The following is a 24,572-nucleotide window of genomic DNA, read 5'->3' on the forward strand; positions in this document are numbered from 1 at the left end:
ATACACATAAAATGAAATTATGACTTATTTACAGCTTTGGTAAGTGAAGGGAAAAAAAGACATGAATCTTTTATTCCAATATCCTGTTATTGAATATAATAACAAACTCAGATGCTTAGAAATATTATTTTCAAGTTATTTATTCTCTCATGTATTCATCCATGGAAATTTTATTTTTTTATTTTATTTTTAAGAGAGGGAGAAAGCAAGTAGCAGGAGGGGTGGAGGGCAAGGGAGAGAGAGAGTTTTAAGTAGGCTGCATGCCTAGCACAGAGCCCATTGTGGAGCTCAGTCTCACAACCCTATGATCATGACCTGAGCCAAAATCAAGAGGCAGACGCTTAACCAACTGAGTCACCCAGGCGTTCTCCTCCGTGGAAACTTTATTGACCCTCTACTGTCTTTGGGCACTAAACTGAGAATTAAATAATATGAAGATATAATGGAATGATAGAAGATATTTGCGAATGACCTGTCCAATAAAGGGTTAATATCCAAACTATATAAAAAACTTACTCAACACCAAAAAACCACAAATAACCCAACTAAACAATGGACAGAAGACATGAATAGACATTTTTGCAAAGAAGACATCCAGACATCCAAAAGACACATGAAGAGATGCTCAGCATCACTGATCATCAAGGAAATGCAAATCAAAACCACAATGAGATATCACCTTACACCTGCCAGAATGGCCAAAATCAAAAACACAAGAAACAAGTTTTGGTGAGGATATGATGAAAAAGGAACTCTTGTGCACTGTTGGTGGAAAAGTAAACTGTTACAGACACTGTTGAAAACAATATGGAGGTCCCTGAAAAAATTAAAAATAATGAACACCCACCATTTGCATCTGCATGGATGGAACTGGAAGGGATTATGCTAAACGAATAAGTCAAACAGAGAAAGACAATTATCAGATGGTTTCACTCATATGTGGAAAATAAGCATCAGCATGGAAGACAATAGGGAAAAGGAGAGAAATCTGAACAGGGAGAAATCAGAGAGGGAGAGGAACCATGAGAGACTATGGACCCTGGGAAATAAACTGAGGGTCTCAGAGGGGAGAAGGGTGGGGGAAGGGGTAAAGTGTGATGGATATTAAAGAAGGCACATGTTGTGATGAGCACTGAGTGTTATATGTAACTAATGAATCATTGACCACTACATCAAAAACTAATGATGGCTAACTGAGCATAATAAAAAAAGATCACAGGCCAAAAAAAAAAAAAAAAAAAAAAAAAAAAATTAGAATTACCATATGATCTAAATACTGGGTATTTACCCAAAGAATGCTAATTTGAAAAGATACATGCATCTGTGTTTATTGCAGCATTATTTACAATAGCCAATTTATAAAAGCAACCCAAGTGTCCACTGATAGATGAATGGATAAAGAAGAGGTGATACACACACACACACACACACACACTGGAATATTAGCCATAAAAAAGAATGAAATGTGGTCATTTGTAACAACATTGATGGAGCTAGTGAGTACGATGCTAAGTAAAATAAGTCAGTTAATGAAAGACAAATACCATATGATTTCACTCCTATGTGGAATTTAGAAAGAAAAGAACAAAGAAAAAGAGAAACAAGCCAAAACACAGACACTTAACTAGAGAGCACAAACTGATGGTTACCAGAGGGGAAGTAGGTGGGGGTATGAGTGAAATAGATGAAGGGGATTAAGAGTACACTTATCGTGATGAACACTGAGTAATGTATAGATTTGTTGAATCACAGATTGTACACCTGAAATTAATATAACATTTTGTGTTCACTATACCAAAATTAATACATATATAGATATTTCTTTCTTTTAGGAAACTCATATTCTTAGATGGTGAGAAAACCACATAAAGTACCAGGTATAATATCTTGAGCACAAAAATATATTTGAAAAGACTTATAGGTACTTGGAAAGCCTCACAGAAAGGTAATATTTGGACTGTGATTTGAAGGATAAAAATGGTATCAGGTAGAGAAAATAGAGAAGTTCATTTTTGGAAGATGGAAACAGTAAAAGGATGGAATCATAAAAACCCCAAGTATACTTAGAGGTAATGATTTGGCTTGAGGGAGTTGTGGAATTACATATATATCAAAGAAGATAATTCTATAGCAATATAATTTTTTTACTATAAATACATTAAGTAATTCATTTAAAAACCTATTGAATGCCTAATCTATGCTAGGAACTAGATTTAAAACATTCCCACAATTTTCTTTAACTTTTTCTTTTTTTTATGATTTTATTTATTTTGCAGAGAGAGAGAGAGAGAGCAAGCAGGGGGAGCCACAGGCCAAGGGAGAAGCAGGCTCCCTGATGAGCAAGGAGCCCAATGTGGGACTCAATCCCAGGACCTTGGGATCATGATCTAAGCCGAAGGCAGCCACTTAACCAACTGAGCAACCCAGGAGTCCCTATTTTCTTTAACTTTAAATTTTGAAAATAATTTTAGTTTTACAGGAGTTGCAAAGACAGTACAGAGAGTTCCCCCTAAGTCAATAACTTACATGGGCATGATCTTTTACCAAAATTAAGAAATTAACGTTAGCAAAATACTACTAACTCACCTAGAGACTTGATGAGGAGTTTGCCTTTTTTTCCTTCTCTTTTCTTTTCCAGGGTCCATCTTATATTAACACACTGCACTCAGTCATCATGTCTCCTCAATCCAATCTATAACCATTTCTCAATTTTTCCTTGTCTCTCATGCCCCTGACTTTTTGAAGATTACTGGTCATGTGCTTGGTAGAGTGTCCTTCAGTTTAGGTTTGTCTGCTTTTCCTCAAGATGAAACTGATATGACGGATTTGGAGGAAGAATGCCACAGAGGCAACGTGGCCATCTCATTGTGTCATTGCACAATGTCAACACGACTTATTACTGACAACATAAACCTTGATCACTCCATGAGGTCATGATTGCCATCTTTGTCCACTTTTCTATTTGATAGAAGCAATTCAACAAGTCCAACTCATGTTCAAGGTGTGGGGAATTTAAGCTTCACCTGCCAGGAGGATTATTAAAGAGTTTTTGGACATATGTTAAAACCATGATGACAGTTAATAAATATCTTGGGGTGATACTTTGAGTTCATGGAAATATCTTTTCCTGCTTGAAGTCTTGCCAGCTGACTTATTTCCACGTCCATCTGCAGATCCTGCCTGTGGCAGTTATGAGTAGAGCACTCTCACGGTGGTTTCTTTTTTCTCTCATTCCTTCTACATTACTTGGAATTCTACTTAAAGAAATCTTGTCCTTCCTATCCCTATGTACTTATTCATCCAGTTATTTATTTTTATCATTATGGCTTTGCAGATATTTATTTTCTTTGTGAGTTATAATATTACTGTCATTTCTCTTGTTCCAACACTTTCATCTTTAGCTGTTGGAAGTTCTCTCGTGTTGGCACCTGCATTCTTTTGACATGATTTTACTCTTGTAACTGATTCATTTGTTGAGCACTTCCTTACTTTCTGACACTACAAGATGCTCCAGGCTCATCTTGTAATTTCCCTGTCCTAATCTTAGATATAGCATTTTTCAAAGGTGTTCCAGTTCCTTTTATTAGAACATGGTATTTAAAATTTACTATCTGAATGTTAAGTGTGCTTGTTGCTACTTGGGGGGTGGGGTGGCTGATGTTCATTCTACTGTTTCCCTTTGCTTACTGTAACTTCTTTTTCTGACAATAAGAAACCTGGCTCTCATTTTTCTACCACATTTTACTGCATCTTCACTGAACTTTAGTATACACATAGTTTCAGAGTAACTAGACCATAGCCCTGTGAGAAGAAAATTTACCAACCAGAACACAGTGTTTTTGGACAATTCTCTGTGTCTCAGCCTTGTAATATCTAGACAAAAGTTGATTTTCCAATGTTACTTAGATTCTATCCTTTCTTCTCCATCCCTTCCACTGCCTCTTCATTTTTACAGTTCAAAGGAGATTGACTATTAACAAATTACTGTGTGGAACCAAAGATGTAAAGTTTATGCTAGAACCCATAAAGCAAAGTGAAGAACTCCAGCTTATGTTAATCACAAGATCAAAAGAATAGTATTCTGTGACAGATGAAAATTACATGAAATTTAAGTATTGAAAATAAAAATCTGTTGGAACACAGAAAAAAAAAATGGTGAAGAAACATGCGGTAACTCAAATCATAACATGTCAATATTATTGAATATCCTGGTGCTTGAAAACTAATTAATATTTGTCACAAATTAAATATCATTAAATCGGCATTGGGAAAATAATAAAATATTTATGCGTTCAAAGAATATTATTGAGGAGTTAATTAATATATATTTGAAAACATGCTAGTCAAGTTTAAGATGGATAGGACATAGTCCTTCCTTAAAAGAAATATCTGTGTATGAGTCAGTGCTGTTCTAAGGGCATAAACAAAAGGAACTGTCTGTGAGGTGTCAGGGAATGGTCGTGGCATACTTTCTTAATAAATCTGTAATCTCGTACAGCCTAAAGAGACCTGTAAGTGTGTACTAGAGAAAGAAACGGTGTCAACAACAACGTACGGGGTTCTGTTTTCAGGGTGGACCCTTTGGAAATTGTTCTCTTCCTGCCAACGATCAGGAACCACTAAACTCTTCTCAACAAATTTCAGAGGAAAGAGTGGCCCATGACATTCACACATTAAACAGATAAAGAGATGAAGGATCTGGGAAAAAGAGAAACAGTAATTTGTAGATCAGGTACTGGGACCTCCCGCACTGTGCACGTCTGTTCAATAACCATGGCTGTTACGAATAAAACTGCTCAACTTGGTTATCTCCAGCTCAACTCCATCCACGTGGTTATCACCACTCGAATTTCAAGCATTCCTTACTCTTGGAAGAATTTCCTGACGCTCCTCACTTTCACTAATGACAGGTTCACAAAGGTTTTTCAGTCCCATTCCCTGCTGCTAAGAGTCTCACACTTCTCTGAGCAAATAGGTTCTCTGAGCATTTAAAACCTCCAACTGTTTTTATTAATTTTCTATCTTTCTCTTCCAACATGTCTTAATATATTCCCTTAACTGCAGGGACTGCTGTGCTGATCCCTGTATTCCCACTACCTACCTCATAACGATCAGCTTTGTTTCACTGGATACATGAAGGAAGACTGCATTTGAACGACATCCAAGAGCAGATGGAGATGACGCATGCTTACAAGGTGTGTTAGAAAAACCTCGAGACAAAGAAAAGACTATTGAGTAGAATTGGGAGGAACACTAAGGTGGAGAAACACATGATGATAAATTTGTCAAAAACAAATCGAAATTTCACCAGAAATACTGCATAAAACACTGGATAAAGACGTCTCTTGGGGCGCCTGGGTGGCTCAGCTGGTTAAAGCCTCTGCCTTCGGCTCAGGTCATGATCCCAGGATCCTGGGATGGAGCCCCGCATCGGGCTCTCTGCTCAGCGGGAAGCCTGCTTCCTCCTCTCTCTCTGCCTACTTGTGATCTCTGTCTGTCAAATAAATAAATAAAATCTTTAAAAAATAAAAAAATATATATATAAAGACGTCTCTGATTTTTTAGTTAAAAGTAACTGAATGCTAAAAATCGGTACCTATTGTACATTTTTATAGTTTTATATATATATATATATAAATAAGCTTATTAAGTATATAACAAATTCATGCAATTCTTTTTCCATATAGTAATTCTCAACTCATCTTTTAAAAACATCTGAACAAAAGAATCTCCCTCATGCTGTATAACCTGAACCTCACAGTTAATTATGGTTCATCTTAGAGCCCAGTATGGACCAAGTATTAAGTAGTTCCTCTTACAAAGTCATATATAACCAAGGTCTTTGGATCTAAGGGAGCTGTACATATATAGAAGTACATAGGAGGGAGAGATTCATATTTTCCCCTCTGAGGCTTAAAAAGTTTCACAGAAAAGGCTTAAGTGCTATTTTGACAAATAGATAAATGTGGGGAAGATATTCTGTATATAAGAAAATGTTCTGCTGCTTTATTGACAATTTGGTTTTTGTGTGTATGCATTCAATACATAGGTGCCACATAGCAGGGGAGACCGTAAAGCTAAGAATACTGAGGTGAGTCGGTCGGATCTGGCCACTGCCTTTAAGGACCTGACTACATCTCATGATGGGGAGATATGACAAATACAAGATAACCAAGAAACTCATCAGGAAGCACAGACAAAATCAGTGACATACCTAGCACCTGTGTGACTACTTTAGTCCCGTTACTGTGTTGGGGGGATGTTTACTGGGCTCTGAATGACTTGAGGAGTGTGCCTTGGAAAGATCAAAGGGGACGGCAGCCGCTCTGGATGAAAGAGGCAGAGCCCAGTTTCCAAGGCTGGAAGGAGCTTGGCTTGTTCCACCAGGCTTCAGAGTGAAGGTCAGCGTTGCTGGGGCATTGGAAGAAGGATCTGAAATATGTGCAGGGAGACATTTAAAAAGCCACCAAGATAGACATCTCATTAATCCTGGACTTCATGATCTTCAAATTGAGAACTGCAACGTACAGTCACAAAATCAGAGCAGACCCAGACTTGTCTGGAAGCTAGAACCCAGAGAGTAAGATCCACGAGGATCTGGATGCTAAGAAACTCCTTATGTCCTAGGGAGTAGGGGCTGTACTGGAGCAGGGAACTGATTAAAAACTTCCAGAGAAAACCACAGTAAAAAAAAAAAAAAAAAAAAAAGCTGACATTCATTGGGTACTTGGTATGTTCTAACCCTCTGCCCTGTGCTCAACACCTACTAAGTCATTCAGTTCTCACAGAAACTCCAAGAGGAAGAAGTGTGACTACTGTACTTTATAGAAGCACAGAGAGATAAAGCTATTTCCCTCAGGTCAGGTAACTCTGGGTAAAACTAAGGTATGCAGCCAGGAACTCTGGTGACGGACTCCACCCATTGTACTCTGGCATTGTTCTGCTTTTCAGTATGAATGGAAAAGAACTGTGAAAAAAGGATATCAGTTCTTTTATATATAAAAAAGAGAGATTATGACTGATTAATAAAGAGTCATCACCTTTCTTAAGATTTATTATTAACTAAAAAAGATTGATGTTGTGGTGTATAGGTTCTAAGTCATTTGTAGATCTCTTCAAATTTCACTTTGTGCATCTATAATAACAGTGAAGGACTGGAGTATTTTAAAAAAACGCATGAGATGATATTTGGTGATTTGAAAAGAACTGTAATGGGTAAAGTGAATAACAATCGTAGGTATAATTCTGATACATAATGTTTTGCTCTTTCAAAGTGCTTTCACTATATGAATTCTCCTAACAATCCCAGGAGAAAGGATATCCATTTTAGAGGTGAGGAAACAGGCTTAGGAGTTAATGTGTCCGAATGACTTCACCCATAAAGACACATAAAAGATAATTAAACTATTTCTGTGAGGACATGCCTTAACAACTAAGAACTGTGTCAACAAACTGTAAGTGAAAAATTAATTATATATGATTCTTAATTGTCAAAAATGCCTTGATAGTCTCAAACTGTTGGTATTTTATTTTTATATGGCATAGATTACTTTAAATATATCAAATAGATCAGAGAATTTCATATCTGGAAAGTCATACACTGATCTTCTTATCCAACTCCCTTAGAACATTCTTTGCTCAAAGATTTCAGATTTCTAATGTACCTGCTACTGGAAACATTTTATACTATTTTTATTATATGAGCTAATGGATACGACTGATTAGTACTTGTTCTGTAGGCAGAAGGTATTGTCTTGGGTTTTGTATAACTTCCTAGTATGAACTCTGACCATGGAAACATGCTATAAGCCACCTATTATACACATCGATGGCAAACTGTACATCCACTTACACAATGAAGTAAACATTGCTTCATTGCTGTTACCACGTTTTATATACACTTTATCGCCTTTCGGTAAAGCCTCCACTGGAGGATTCTTGAGTTAGTAAACTCTATTCCTTTAAATATAAGTCCCTAATTTTTTTTTTCATTTATGGTAAGGATGCCTACATAGAGAACACCGCCAGCTGACACAAGGTTCGAGTGCCTGGCTGGAGAGGGACTTTTCTCTCAATAGTATCTGACACCAAGGTTTTGTTCTTTTGAAGAGTATGTTGTGCATCAGTTTGGAAGATTACGCTTCTTTAGCTGGGTGTCTGGTTACTACTAAATACATCTAAAATTCTGAAGCCAACAGCTTACAATTTACTGTCCAGGGATTTGCATGTTATATTCATTTATAATGAACATCATGATAACAAGTCAGAAGAGCCAACCTGTCATCAACTCATATACTCAGAGAATGAATCTTTCAGTTAGTCTGCACGTGTGAGGTTCTTCTTGATGCCCTTAATTGTGACCAATTTCACTGTTTTAAACATTGTCTTATTAAGAAATTAAAACATTTTCTTCTTGAGATCCAGTCGAATGTTTTCTAAGTAAAATTGGGAAGAATCAGAAATGTCACTGAAACACGGGTAAGTAAGGATAAGGCAAAACCAGAGAAAGAACACATGTGTAGTTTAACGCTGGGAAAATAGAAGGGAGGTTTTAGAGAAAGAATGATGCCTTTATTGAGTTTGATGAGTTCAGTTCTAAGCCTAATGGAAATATATGTGGACAAAAGGCCTTCCAAATAGAAAATATGTTAAGATTCTGGAGAAGGTACCAGAGAAGTCAACCACACACTGTTGACTATCAAAACAATTAAGAATATCGAAACTCAGAGTTAACGAGTTTACTTTCCTTCCACCTTCCTCTTTGTACTGTTGCCAATAGGAAATTTTACACAGGGTGATCTCCATACACTAACTTCAACTTTAATACAAACCAAAAGGTGGCCTCTTGAAATTTTTGTACACAACAACTTATTGAGTTTAGTTAAAGGCTAAAGAAAAAATAAGGTAAAATCTGAGGGATTTGTTGGTTACTATTCCTAAGCATCTATTGTCGCCTTACCAAACCTTCACTGATGCTACAGCAGCTCCGATACCCAGCTGCAAACCTATAGACTGGACATTTGAAACACATGTAATGAACAATTCCTTTAGCTACTGCAATGATATTGGTATATATGAAAAATTCCTCCCCTTGTCTCTATTAATCTCTCACATCAGTGTACCTAACCTAGGAAAACTTTTATGTTTGTGAGTAAAAAGAGAATTAATTTATTAATTAATTTCTGAGCGGCCTTCAGAACCGAAGTGTGAGGTCAGGAAGATTCATTATACTCATTGCTCTCTTCCTGATTTTACCTGATTAATTGGGGAGAAGGGCAGGGGTAGCATGGGAGTCTAAACATAAATGTCTGTGTCTTCCTTTCATGCTGCTACAGCAGGCTCTGGCCCCATCACCCCCCACCCTATTGCACCCCACAGCTCCTCTGGGTCTCGAGCGGCAGGCAGAGCCAACATACTATTCTTATTCTTCACGAGTCCTGGAATTTTAACTTTTTCTTCCCAAAGGAGTGTTTCATCAAAACTCCAACCTTAATAATGTCCGTGAAGCAAAATGCAGAAAATTGCTTTAGAGAAAAATAATTTCTGGGGCACCTTATAAATTCAGATGCTCTATAAGAAAATTGCACTGATTACACGGGCTGACTTCCTTCCCTGCCCTTTGTCCATACTTGATTAAGACTTCAAACAAAGCCAAACACACTTCCCTTTCCCTCTCCTTCTCTCTCTCTCTCTATACAGAGTTTGCTAATATGCTAGTTAATACGCTATAACAATTCCTCTCTGGCTTTGAAACCCTTCCTTCCTGATTGCCATCAATGCTCATAACTACATCTATATCAGCACAGCAACGCTGCTGGTTCTTATGCAAACATTCCATTTGAGCATTTAGACTGGACAGTGCTCAAAGCAAACAGTCCCCTAAAGTATGGGTGTTTAAAATCATCACACTTGCTTTTCAGCCTTTGTCAGCAAAATAATAATAATAATAATAATAATAATAATAACAACTGGCAGCATTATTGCTTTAACTAGTTGAATATTAAGAATTCCACCTAATCACTCCAGAGTCTTAATTATAATACAATTTAGTCTCTCTCTTTTTTTTTTCAAAGATTTTATTTATTTATTTGACAGAGACATCACAAGCAGGCAGAGAGGCAGGCAGAGACAGAGAGGGAAGCAAGCTCCCTGCTGAACAGAGAGCCTGATGCAGGGCTCAATCCTAGGATGCTGAGATGAGGACCTGCGCCGAAGGCAGAGGCTTAACCCACTGAGCCAACCAGGTGCCCCAATTTAGTCTCTTTTTAAAGAAAAATGAATCAGCAATATAAAACCATGTAAAACACTGCAAACTACTTGAAGACAGGACACCTGAGTTCCTCTTTCTTTGTCACGCCCATTTGCTATGAGAAAGTCTCTGTCTGGACCCAATATAAGCATAAAGGGAAGAAACCAATTTAAGCCTGCCCAAAAGATGTCCACTGCATTGCCATAACCCAAGAGAAATGAACAGAGACTTAAAAGTCCCTCCATCCTTCCAAGATGAATCATTCAAGTGCCAATGCTCTCATTTATGCCTATTTTGCTTCTGAAATAACAAAACTTTTTTTTTTTTTTTTTAGATTTTATTTATTTATTTGACAGAGGGAGAGAGCACAGGCAAGGGGAGATGCAGAGGGAGAAGCAGACTCCCCACTGAGTAGGGAGCCCAATGGAATGCAGGGCTCAATCCCAGGACCCTGGGATCATGACCTGAGCTGAAGGCAGATGTGCCCAGACATCTACTGTTTTAAAGTAGAAAAAAACACCTAGCATAAGATAATTAATGAAAGGCTTAAAAAGGTCTTTAAAAATCATGTAGGAGACCTTCAATTAAATGACAGAAATTTGGGTTTCAAATTGTTAATTTGCAAATATAATTCTTACTTATTTTCAAAAGAAGACTCACACCCTTTTGGTCACAGAAGATGTCATATGCCATAAATCCTGATTACTGACCCCTTTCAGTCTGACAGGTGCTAAAGGCCTTGTTCCTTTCACATTTATCTCCTTTCTTCTACTTATTTAAAAGAACATTTAGAAGAATCCGTTCTCTTTCTTCAGAATTCAAAGAAAGAAATGATCATAACTATGAAAGAATTGATGTTCTATGAATTCAAAGCTCTGCGTCCAGATTATTAAATTATCTCAGTCTTATGTTGAAAAGGTTCCCTGAAACACCAAAAGTCCACAGCCCTTTAAAAGATCTTTAATGAAACTGAAATGAAAATGAAAACATGGGCAGGCCTGTCTGAGAAAATTACATTAGTATTTGCTTTGTGAATTTTGGGGAGTAGAGGAAAGGGTATCTGGTGCAAATGGCTATTACAGAGAAAAGAGGCATGCCCCACATTAACAATTAAATAACCCCAGGGAGCTCATTATCATTGTAGTTACCTATGGGGGATCACTATGATGAACCACCCAGATCTCTCCTCAGTGAAGGTTTTATTGCCTCAATCGGTAACAATTAAAATGCAGAGACTGTAAGATTGGATACAAAATGGTACCAAACTATAGGCTGCTTTCAAGAACACCCAATTTAAATACAAAGACAATGATCAGTTTAAAATAAAAGGAGGATAAAAAGTATACTATGCTAACTCTAGTCACAGAAAGCTGGGATATTATCTGTGTCTATTGTTTTCCATCAAAGCCTTTAAAAACCCTTTATTTACAGTTGATTTTAGACATTTTCCCTCATTTATCCTACGATGTCCCTTACTCTTTTTGCAGCAGTGTTTATTCCTGCTCCTTACAGTTTCTCTCTTTTCTTGGTTTCCTTTTCTTTTTTTTTTTTTTTTCCATTTCTAGTTCTGTCTGCTCACAGTCCTTTTCATTTTTTTTCCTTGACTCATCATCTTTTCCCCACGTGCTTTCGTTACTGGTTTGTGGTCTTGCTTCATAGGCGTTATTTTTAAACTCATAGTAAAATGTCAGTTCCTTCTGCTTCCCATCATACATTTCTAGTATGCATTCCTCATCTCCTAATTTTATCTTCTTGCCTCTTCCTCATTATTTTCCTGCAATATACTTGTATAGCTTCCGTACTTGTTCATTTTTTAACTCATCATCAACCACTGGCAATTTTGCTAGGACAAGCTATCATCTGGACATTTCAGTTGATTTAGCTGTTAATGTCTTTATAGCCAGAGAAGAGGAGCAGCTGAGAGATTTTCAAAGTGAAAAGGTTCTCTCGTCCTCCTCTGCCAAAGAGACAGACAATGGTTCTCCTGAGTGGTTATTTATTCTTGCCTGGAGTCTAGGAGATCACCTGGCACCTCCAGTTGCAACTGCCAGCCTCTTTTCATTGTTAGAAAGAGATATTTTTAGCATCTCAAGGTTTAGTGCCTCAACTACAGGTAGAGTGTTTTGGCTACATCTTTAAGAGATTTGCTGCCATCTTCTCTCTGGGGCTCCTGCTCAGGCCTCCTGCTTCCCATAATCCTCCATTCCTTTAGCTGTCTGTGATCTTAACTGTTTTCTAATTTTAACAAAAATTGAGGTTGAAATTTTAAAATTTTTCTTATTTTCTTTGTATTTTATCAAGGAAGAGTAGGCTATCTTCAAGTAAGAAACCCCTACAAAGAGCGAAATATTTACTGTTGATTATACTTAAATACAGTTTTCTATAATCAAACCTATAAATCATAATATCTTAATATTTTTCATTTACTGGAATACTATTTATCTTCATGTTATGTCTACATTTCCCTTATAAATTTGGTGCACTTAAATAAAATAAATGCAATTAATTTCAACTAACAACCGTAGTATCGGCTTGAATGTTTACAATTCAAAATACTCAGGGAAAGAGGAAGCTTCAATATTTAACTTTGTATTTGAACTTAAATAATATTTGCATGAGTTCGCACTTAGCATAAAATCAATTACTGAACAAACTTTTTTTTAAAGGCACAATTGCCTAATAGCCATAACTTACAGAAATGAAAATTTGAAGAAAAGTTTTTAAGTGAATCGGATATAAATTTGACATTAGAAAACAAGCATGACTGAGTGTTGGAAATCAGAGCTACACTGCTAGAATAATTGAAGGTGACTTAAATATTTATATTGCCATTTCCCAGCAGGTAAAAGGAGTTCAGTATGACAGAGTTGAGGGATAGTTAATGAAAAAGTCAGTATATTTCATGCTTGTGTCCAAGGTATTACTTCTCACAAATCCAGTTACGCTTAGATTTATAAACTTGAACAGTATTATCACTAATACTGTAATATTAGTCTGTATTAAATAAATATTAGCACATTTTCACCTAAAAGATAAAAATAATTTCATATGTGTTCTACATTGTTACCTGATTTTCAAAGATGCTGCATTCGATATTGACAAGATATTTAATTTTGTTACTCCTATCCATCCTTCCAAATTCTTTTTGTTTCCAATCCTAAATTATGTGTTGTTTTTGAACACTTTAAGTTGGATTTACTCTAACTTAGTTTTACCTGTTTTATGTTTTTATTTAAGGAAGGGTATTGTATTACTTAATATATTGATAAAATAAAAACTTTGCCCATTGAGTTTTGTTTTGTTTTTTTAAATAAGAATTAGGCTACTGGTAGAAAGTCAAAAACAATCAAGGCATTTCAAGGAAATTATTTTCTACAAACTCTAAACCACAAAAAATGTCACACTGAGAAGGGTTATATTCCTTATCACTCTTAATTAAATTCTAAGACATGCAAGAATGTGTTCTTGTCATATTCTTGTGTTAAGTTTCTTGCCTCTGAGGCCTCTCTTTGACATAGTTTCTATTATAACATCTTAAGATAAATACAAAATGACTGAAGATATCCTTTCATCTCTTTACCACGTCTGGATAAATCCTATTTCCTGATTTTTTATTCTTGTATATCTTATATATTGATTGTTGTTAGAAGGAAAATACGATGCAAAACAAAAAAAAAATGCTTGCAAATGTTTGGCACTATGACTTTCTGTTCTCTTTGGTGGTTCTTGTACGCTTTTAATTTTCACTTATGCCTCCTAAAAATCACCATTCCTTGCTACTCAGGAAGCAATGGCAACCTTCAGTTTCACTGTAAAACATGGTCTATGACTGTCCACGTCCTCCATTCATAGCTTCCTTCTCCTTAGTATTAGAAGCTTCGAGGTGTTTCTTTAAAGGCAAAAGGCTTCACCCATGGTCTTATCCAAACTCTTGTTGCACACTTGTCCTTTCTTGCTCTCACACCTTTGTGATGGCGTGCAAACACCATGGGTTTCTTAGCTTTCTTACTCTGTCACACCTCTTTCCTCTAGGTCTTGCCAGCTGTGGACAACACTCAAGTTACTGGCAGGAGTTGTACAGAAAGGAAGATGGTAGGCAGCAAGTGATTGCAGCACAATTCACTGGACAATCTGATATGACAGTAACAAGGAAAGCCAAAAGAAAGTGGAAGATAACTTAAATGTTTGTACTCTAGCTACTCTCAAACTTATTTTTCAAATCAACACACATGATGGGTGACATTCATATGCGTGGTATATTCCTACGCCCAAGTCCCAGGACAGTGATTTATATATTAGAAGAGACATTATTAAGGTAAATATAGATAAGCTCTAATGTTTAGTTATATCTCTTCCAAACACTGCTATTTTATATCTAATAATGAATTATTTGCACTAAACTTTACATCTGATCACATAAGAATGCTACAATGTTGAGATGGAAAACCACTGATCCAGAGCAGTGGTCCTTAGTGTGTGTGATCAGAAGCATGGACATCACCTGGGAACTTGCTGGAAATGCAAATTCCCAGGCTCTACCCTAGACCTACTGAACCAGAAACTCTGGGGCATAACCCAGCAATCTGATGTGCCCTGATCTAGATGCTAGACCAATTTTTTAAAGAAAACATTGAATTGCAATATCACAGTGGCAGAGTTAAGGCTCTTGGATTACAGTAATTACTCAGATACATGTCAGTTGAATGAAATAACTCAAATGGTTTGTTATCTATTTTTTTATATAATGAAAAATTTAGATTTTTTTTGCAATTTGAAAAGAAAAAATATCAAAGTGATTCAGTTGTATACACCTGAATATACAACAAGCTTTTTCTTTGCCCTGACACAAATTAGTATATAGACAATAAACAACATCCACTTTTCTATGTACCACATTTTAAGTATAGGTCTTTATTCTTATACAAGGAGAAGTACCAAGGGTAAGTTAGGAATATATACACCTAGGTTAATATTCTAGACTGCGCATGCTTTCTGAATGCAAGGCCTTGAGACTTGAAGTCCTAGTGCCCTCATCCATGATAGAATGGTCAAAAATACTCTCCATTTCTAGAAGAAGAAATAGGGGCTTAAATTTCATGAATAACTTATCCCAAAGTGACATAGCTAGTTAGTGACAGAGCTGAGATACGTCTGACGTATGCTTCTAGCCACTGTCTGCTGAGATGTTCACAGAACTTATCTCATAAAGCAAAAGTGAGAATTAAATTAGGTAATATGCATGAAAGTCTCAGTGTTTTGAGCACATAATATGTGCTCAATAAATACTAACCACTAATATTATTGCTATCACTACTAGGCCGGTACCCAGAAGAATTTGCTGGGATTGCCACCAACAGGATATCTTGATACTTTATAGCTTTATAGAGCCATCAAGTGCATTTTTTTCCTTGACTCTCTCCATTCAGAGGCATCCTTACTCCACTGCAAAACAGTGGGAAGGGCTTAGCAGAAGCCATGAGTTCCTGGTCTTTAAAACTGTACTCTGATCACATCTCATTCTCTCTCTCTAAAGCTTGCATGACATGGTTATGGTCAAGGGCTTCAATTGTTTCATAATGCAGCCGTATCAAGTGTTAACCCACATCTCTAACTGTTTGAGAGAGCATGATTTCAATGAAAAGTTATATATATATATATATATATATATATATATATATACACATCCATCTTGCTAAGTGCACTGTAAGTTGGATATTTTTATCCTCAGTTTGTAGATGAGAAACCTGGGGAGCAGAGATATTAAGTAATTTATACAAGGTTATCCAACTAGTGAATGTGAGGGCCAGAATTCAAACTGGGGTCTTTGTAACATCAAATCTGTGGCTTTTAATCACTTCCTTCCACACAGCTAGGATGGTTTAGCACAATTCAAATGACAGACATTCACTGAAATGTGTGAAAGTGTGTCATAATGCTATCGTTTTTCTCAAATGCTGTTAACCATAATATTCCATCAACCAGAACATTCCATTCTCCTGGGGTAATTTACTGTAAAATCAATCACATTTGAGTCCGAAATATGATCTTTTTATTAGTCAGACCATCAATAATTAATTTTCAGACAAATTTTACCTTAAGCAGAATTTTTGCAAGCAGAAAATAATATGCATTTTTTTGTGTCTTGATGTTTTTGTTTTATTCTACAACTTTGTTGACAGGTTATGTCAGTGAAAATGCTGGGAAGGGAAATCAAATCAAATCAAATAGAGGTTGACTTCAGAAGAAACCATATCAATTATTTAATTCTGCTTTTTCACCGCTACCGTTGTCAGGTACATGGTAGCACAGGAAAAAAATATTTCTAGTTGTTTTAGAGAATAGACCTCAGAAAGTCAGTGCTTCAAATGAAAAGGATTATTAACAATTAGGAATCTTTAGTGCAAATATTATAAAAGAAGATATCAGAAGTATTTACTTAAAATATTTATTTTTTTTCCTAAAAAAATTTAAAAATAGACCTGCCATATGATCAGCAGTCCTACTTCTGGGCATATATCTAAAGGAAATGAAAAGAGAATACCAAATGCCTTTTACTCCCATATTCATGGCTGCATCTGTCACAGTAGCTAACTTACAGAAATCATCTAAGTGTTCATCAAGGGATGAATGGATAAAGAAGATGTGATACACATACACACACGTGCACATGCACACACACAATGGGCTATTATTTAGCCATAAAGAAGAAGGAAATCCTGACATTTGAGAAAACATGGATGGACCTTGATGGTCTTAAGCCAAGTGAAATAAGCCGGGCAGAGAAAGACAAATACTGCATGGTCCCACATATGTGTGAAACTTCGGGAAAAAAAGTGTCAAATTTATAAAAATAAGGAGTAGAAATGTGGTTGCCAGGGCCTGCGGAGTGGAGGTGGGGTACATAAAGAAAAGTTGGTGAGATGAATTAGGTCTGAGGATCTCAGTTTGTGAGATGAATTAGGTCTGAGGATCTAATGTATCACATGGTGACTACAGTTGATAAAGCTGTACTGTGTAATTGGGTTTGCTGAGAGACTAGAACATAAATGCTCTCATCAGCACAAAATAAAACAAAACAGAAAAAGATAAATATGTGTGGTGGTGGATGTGTTAATTAACTACATGGAAAGAATCTTTTCATAATGTATATATACAACAAAACACCACAGTATACATTTTAAATATCTTACAATTTTGTGAATTATATCTCAATAAAACTGAAAACACTTTAGACAGCTGAAAGTATAGATTTGACTGGTATTTGAAAGTGAATACGTATAAGGAGAAACTTTGTAAGAAAAATATTTTAATGTGATTCTTTAGACACATATCGATGTTCTGCTATGAACGATAAAACCCTAGTTCACTTAACACCATCTCTTCTCATCCTTCCCAACCTCTTCCTTCTAGCAATCTAATGATGATAATTATTTTAGTATCTGGTTGAATCATGAATTGCTGTGTGAAACAATGATTAAATATAGGCAGTTTCATATGGCCCAAACGACTGTATGTCTTAGGGTACTATTAGTTAAATATTCATAAATTAGTATTTAATGTTCTCTTCTCATTTTAATTTCTACCTTCTGACTTCAGTGAGCTACAAATTTACTTATATGTTTTCAACTTTATAACATTTCTAGTAGGTCCTACACCAAAGGTGCCTTTCCATCTTTTGTCTAAAGTTTGAGCCTACAGTTGGAAACCAGTAAGGTTCATTTGCATTACAATAGTCGTATGAATACTAATCATCATAAAGTATTGGGCTGCTAAGAATCTCCTTCTCTACAAATCCAGATTCATTCCTAATGGAAATTTTTTTTACTCAAGTAAATAATTCATCTTGAATCTGAAATTCAAGACAGACTCACCTAATACTAATCACCATGCAAGCAAAAAACTTTGAATCACTGGTCTGGGCTAAGGCATTGTAAATACTTTAAAAATGATACATAATAAAATAAAAAAAACCAGCTGAAATTGTGCTTAATGGTATATAATAACAGATGATTTACAGAGGGTCATAATAAGCAAGTGTATAGGAATATGCAAGATAAATTTTTACCTTCTTCTAAACCTATATGTCAACAGAAATACCAATAGTCTAGTGGTGAGCAGATAGGGATAGAATCACTGAGATACTCATCAATAGAACACTGTAATTAGAAGCAAGTGTTGGAGGCAATAAATTGGTTTGCTATGAGAATTTGGGGAATCCCTTGTTTTCTCTATGCTTTATTTTTTTTTTAAGATTTTATTTATTTATTTGAGAGACAGAGAGTTAGTAAGCATGAGCAGTGGGGAGGGAGAGAGAGAGGGGGAGAAGCAGACTCCCCACTGAGTATGAAGACCTATGTGGGGCTCTATCACAGGATCTTGAGATGGTGACCTAAGCCAAAGGCAGGCTCTTAACAAAATGAGTCACCCAGGTGCCCCATGCCTTCTTTTTTTCCTTTTTAAAAAATAAATGTGGTATGAAAGAAAGGTAATATGTTGGATTTCAACAAAATTAAAACATTTGCTCTACAAATGATCTTGTCAAGAGCGTGACACAACAAGCTACAGACTTGAAGAAAATAATGGCAAACCATATCGGATAAATGATCATTATTTAAATATATAAAGAACTTGCAAAGCTCAACACTGAAAACTAAAACAAAAACAAAACATTAGATAACTTGCAAAAGACGTGGAGGGATATTCCACTAAAAACATACAGATGCAAGCACATAAGAAGATGTTTAACATCATTAGCCATTGGATAAATGCAAATTAATACAATAAGATGTCACTAATAGAGGAATGACTTAAGTAATAATTGGTAATGATGCTAAGGTAAGGATGCTACTTTATCCTATGTTACCACACCCTGATCTTTAAGGATATGGAAAAACTAGATCATTCATACATTGCTAGTAGGAATGTTAAAGTGGTACAGTCACTCTAAAAAACAGTTCGGCAGTTTTTTAAAAAATCCTAAACATGCAACTAACATATGACTCACAATTACACTCTGGGCACATTTCCCAGATAAATGAAGACTTATATTCCCACAGAAATCTGTACACAAATGTTTATAGCAGTGTTATTGGTAATGGCAAAAACCTGGAAACAACCCAGATGTCCTTCAATGTGTGAAAGGTTAAATGATGGGTGATTCATCCACACCTGGAATACTACCCATCAATAAAAAAAGAAACAAACTATTTTTGCACACAACAACTTGTATGGATCTCAAGGGCATTATCTTGAGTGAAAGAAGCCGATCTCCAAAAGTCAAATATTATGATTTAAATTATATTCTCAAAATGACAAATTACAGTGATGGAAAACAAATGAATGGTTTCTGGGTATTAGAGATGGTGTCTATAAAAAAAAAACGTAAAAATATAGATCAAGAGGCAGACCTTGTAACAATCATATTTAAAATATACTTGAAAAGGAGGAAGAAAGATAAAAATTTGGTGATTCTTCCTGAAATTGACATTGATAAATAAGAATGAGACATGAAAAAAGAAATAAGGACACTGTGTTTCTTTAAGCATTGTACAATTGAATTTAAAACCAGTCCTTAAAAAGTCAGTACCTTAGCAAGTGCTATAAAATCTTAAAAGTCTTAGAAACATGGTATCATACATACGAAGACCAATAAAGAAGAAAAGGATTGTAGAGGCTGCTTGTAATTTACAGGGGTAGAGTGAGAAAAATGCCCCAGATTTCAAACTTGCCTTATAGTATAATTGTTAAGGGACTTGGTTTTGGAATTTGTAGGATTTGGGTTAAATTCAGGGTGATACCATATACTACTTATGTGACTTAGTTTCCTGATCTTTAAAATGGAGATGATGGCAGTTATCACGAGGCTAACAAAATAAGACAATATAAGTAAACCAACCAGCCCAGGGTCTACCACAGACTAAGCAGTCATTAAATGTTAACCCATACTACTTTGCTACTGTTTTCAGAAAAAAGTTGGAAAACTTTATATTCTAGCCAGTAGAAGAGCAGCTTAAACTTCCCATGTTCTTAGCTTAGCTTCCCAGAATCATTAAAAGCCAGCCAGCGACTTAGCACGGTAATTGTGTGTTTGGGGGATTGCATTGTGACATTAAGCTCCAGTGCAGTATCACAGAATAAGAGATGAGAAAAAAATGTGAAGGAAAATTATATTAGGTGTGTTGCTCTTCAAGAAAATAATTCAAGAAAACTAAACTCAGTGGGGTTAAAAATCTCATCTACTTTAATGGTTCAGAGGTTTTCAGTTTTGAGGGTTTGACATAATGTAGTTATGAAAGTATGTCTTGAAATTGACGTTTGTAAAGAAAAATAGGTACAGTATAAATTTTTTTGGCCTTAAGAAATTTAAATAGAAAAATCTTTAATATACAAACTGCAAATCTACATACACAGCAGCATCTATGGATCATCACAGTACATAAAAATAGTGGACAGGGAGGGTAGGGGGAAATGGGAATGCATGGAGAAGAGAAGGTGTTCAGGTTCCCGACTTCTTCCTTGTCCACACCATTCTTGTTGCCTGTAGAGCACATGGTCTTCACAGGGGGCATGTCAAGAGATAGAGGAGCCTTGAGAGCATCACTACGAAGATGAGAAGGAAAGCATAGTACGCCCCTCCAGTGGCACACCTCAACCCCCATCCTATCATCTGGGAAAAAATAGATCCAGTTAGAAGATGACTGAAAGGTTACTGAACTCATTTTCCAGGAAAGCCTTCAAGCAGATTAGGGAGGTCTATGAGGAGGTGCTCTTAGTCATGAGCACAAATAAAAGTGGCATGATGACTGACAGAATGGGAGAAGATATTTGCAAATGACATATCAGATAAAGGGCTAGTGTCCAAAATCTATAAGGAACTTAGCAAACTCAACACCCAAAGAACAAACAATCCAATCAAGAAATGGGCAGAGGACATGAACAGACATTTCTGCAAAGATGACATCCAGATGGCCAACAGACACATGAAAAAGTGCTCCACGTCACTCGGCATCAGGGAAATACAAATCAAAACCACAATGAGATATCACCTCACACCAGTCAGAATGGCTAAAATTAACAAGTCAGGAAATGACAGATGCTGGCGAGGATGCGGAGAAAGGGGAACCCTCGTCCACTGTTGGTGGGAATGCAAGCTGGTGCAACCACTCTGGAAAACAGCATGGAGGTTCCCAAAATGTTGAAAATAGAACTACCCTATGACCTATACCCATTGTATAGGGTAAATACACTACTGGGTATTTACCCTAAAGATACAAACGTAGTGATCCGAAGGGGCACGTGCACCCGAATGTTTATAGCAGCAATGTCTACAATAGCCAAACTATGGAAAGAACATAGATGTCCATCAACAGATGAATAGATAAAGAAGATGTGGTATATATACACAATGGAATACTATGCAGCCATCAAAAGAAATGAAATCTTGCCATTTGCGATGACGTGGATGGAACTAGAGGGTATCATGCTTAGTGAAATAAGTCAATCGGAGAAAGACAACTATCATATGATCTCCCTGATATGAGGACGTGGAGAAGCAACATGGGGGTTTAGGGGGATAGGAGAAGAATAAATGAAACAAGATGGGATTGGGAGGGAGACAAACCATAAGTGACTCTTAATTTCACAAAACAAACTGAGGGTTGCTGGGGGGAGGGGGGGTTGGGAGAGGGGGAGTGGGGTTATGGACATTGGGGAGGGTATGTGCTATGGTGAGTGCTGTGAAGTGTGTAAACCTGGGGATAAAAATACATTATATGTTCATTAAAAAAATAAGAAATAAATAAAAAATTTAAAAAAAAAAAGTGGCATGACAATTTTCCGACAAATCCATGCAATGTGTGAAGAAAAAAGAAAGTACTCAGGTCAATAAGAATTAAGAATTAAAGTATTTGCTTATAGGTCTGTGACACAGAAATGAGATGATCCTCTGAATCAGGTTTGAGAGACCTCCAATATCTGCTCTTTCCTCAAGGACTGTCTTGGGTTATAGCCCCAAAGTCTTCAAAATGGCACACCAAAACTTTTAGGGAAGCTTGATTACCTCCCTCCAAATATACCAAGGTATTGTCTAAGTCCCATTACAGTCCATCACAAAGACCTGGATTCCCACAGTTACATGAATTCTCTGGGCTTCCTGGGAAGGAGACTGGGTGTGCAGCTGCCGAGGCTCAGCCCTTGATAAGAAGGTAGCTCACGGGGAAAAGGAGATCCTAGATCATTATACCTTCTAGCCTCCCCTTGCTGTTATCCCAGTGATACAAAAATTTTATTTCACTCCAACCATGGAATATTAAGGAATGAAAAAGAATAAGCTATTGATGTACACAAAAACTTGGATGAATCTCGGGGTTAGTGGCCAAGATGCTCCATTGGAAGGGAAGCCTGGCTTTAAGATGGGTTCTCCTGAAGCTCAGAATGGTGTACCTGCTGTTGATCATGAGACGAACTCCTTTCTATAGTGGGAGACGTAGTGTTGAGGACCATGGTCATAACCATGGCATCAGATTTTGTGTTGAGGGACAGGTTAGGAATTTCAGCCAAAGGACAAATGTGGATTTCCCGTTTGGGACACAATTGCTCAGTACTGGGTCTAGAATTAAATCTAACTCCTCACTATCTTCTTAGCAAACTTTTACTCAGGCCATCTAACAGGGTTCCACTGTACATAAAGCCAATATTAAAGAAGAAGCGGTTGTGAAAAAAAATTCGATTCTCTAGACTCAAAAGATTCAGCACTGACAACTTCTGTCAGGCCAGAGCTGACATCATGTTGTGTTGGGATCCAACCATGGTCAAGTCCGTAATGGGAATTCAGCATTGCCCCATCTACGCCTGCATCCCATTAGCAAAGATTAAAATTACAATATTTTTTTTAAAATAGACAAATGCACATCTCAGGGTAAACAAAGTCTGATCAGGAGCAAATGAAAACAAGTAGCAGATATATTAATCATATGCTGAAATGATACTGATGATAAAATCAGAAAAATGTCTCATAAGCAGGTTTGATGATGTCAAGTTATATTATCTGGCATAATATAGTAATGTAGTCTGTCTGCAGAACAACTTTAAGGAAATATATCAGGCCTTAGGTAATTTTAACAGTAACAGTTGTAACTATAACAAACAGCAATAAGCAATAGCATTTTTATAATGGACTTCAAGTGGAAGAAATGAAGATTACTTAGAAAACCACGGGCCTGAAAAAAATCTCCCCTCACTGCACTATATTGTCTCTACTTCTTCTGCAGTTAATAGTGTATTTGTTGTTCAGTAAGAAAGATCTATTAATTAGAACTAAGTTACAATTGATTTGTGCCAGATTAATATGGCTTTGTTTAGAATTTATTATTTTTAACATATTACTTTAAAATAGTTGTTTAGTTTCCAATGTCAAACACTTGCTAATTCTTCAAGGATAATGCTGTTATCCAAAAAAATAAATTAAGTTAAAAATTCCAGAGCTCTTTTGCAGTTGCTACATTCATCTCACTATGGGTACAATTACATATCTATCCTACACTGTATGAGTATAGTCTCTTCTTTTTAAATATTTTGACTGAATTTTTCAGGATTAAAGTTAAAAAACAAAAAAATAAAAATAAAAAAGAAGACTTGTGTCTCTAACTATGATGGAATGACATATAGTGGATCAAGGTTCCTTCCGATAGCTTTTAGAAAAGCTAGGCAAATATAAACCAAACAACCAACCAACCTCTGTCTAAAGAACTGTTGCAAACCTAACTAGGACTTGGGGAGCCAAGATTCCAGATAGACAGAAGCCATAGGGAGGTGAACTGACCTTCTACAAACCAAGTTTCCCCTCAAGGCATTTATACAAGGTTCTTATATCCTGGTAAAAAGGGAGACAGATGGAAGTGAGTGTCACACTCAATAACTCTTCTCAAAGCATTTTTTAAAATCTTAAGCTTTGCAAGAAAATAAGTAAGATATTTTTCAGAAAGCTGCTGAAAAGTAGAGCAAAGTATTCATCAATCTCACAAAAATTCAAAGACAAAATTCATTCTTTTGTATATGTGCTGCCGAAGCGAGCACAAAATTCATTCTTTTGGAACCTGCAATGAGAAGTAGTCTTACTAAACTGCCAAAGTTTCTTGGACCCTGGAACACTACAACATATTAGATGGGACAACCAGGGATTCATAGAATCTTCCAAAGTCTGAAAATTAGCCTCTAAACAGCTGAGTTTGTGACCAGATTAAGAGGTCTATTCCCATCCTGGCTGCCGGTCAGAGGGTAGGGTTTATCCTCTTTGAGAGGAGATGGTAAAGCTTCTATATTTTTT

At 36.4% G+C, this 24,572-nt stretch overlaps 1 protein-coding gene across 4 annotated transcripts in view; it reads right to left on the minus strand.

Moving 5' to 3' along the window:
* Positions 1–24,572, minus strand: part of TRPC4 (transient receptor potential cation channel subfamily C member 4) — a 203,984-nt gene that overhangs the window by 166,211 nt on the left and 13,201 nt on the right. Inside the window, exon 2 of one of the 4 annotated variants that reach the window (XM_045978496.1) lies at positions 5,102–5,210. The exons of the other annotated variants lie outside the window; for them this stretch is intronic. The gene's annotated coding sequence lies outside the window, so the exon portion shown is untranslated. The remainder of the gene's footprint in view (positions 1–5,101; positions 5,211–24,572) is intronic. 4 annotated transcript variants of the gene reach the window in all.

The sequence above is a fragment of the Meles meles genome, chromosome 14 (assembly GCF_922984935.1).
Source record: "Meles meles chromosome 14, mMelMel3.1 paternal haplotype, whole genome shotgun sequence".
Taxonomy (NCBI): domain Eukaryota; kingdom Metazoa; phylum Chordata; class Mammalia; order Carnivora; family Mustelidae; genus Meles; species Meles meles.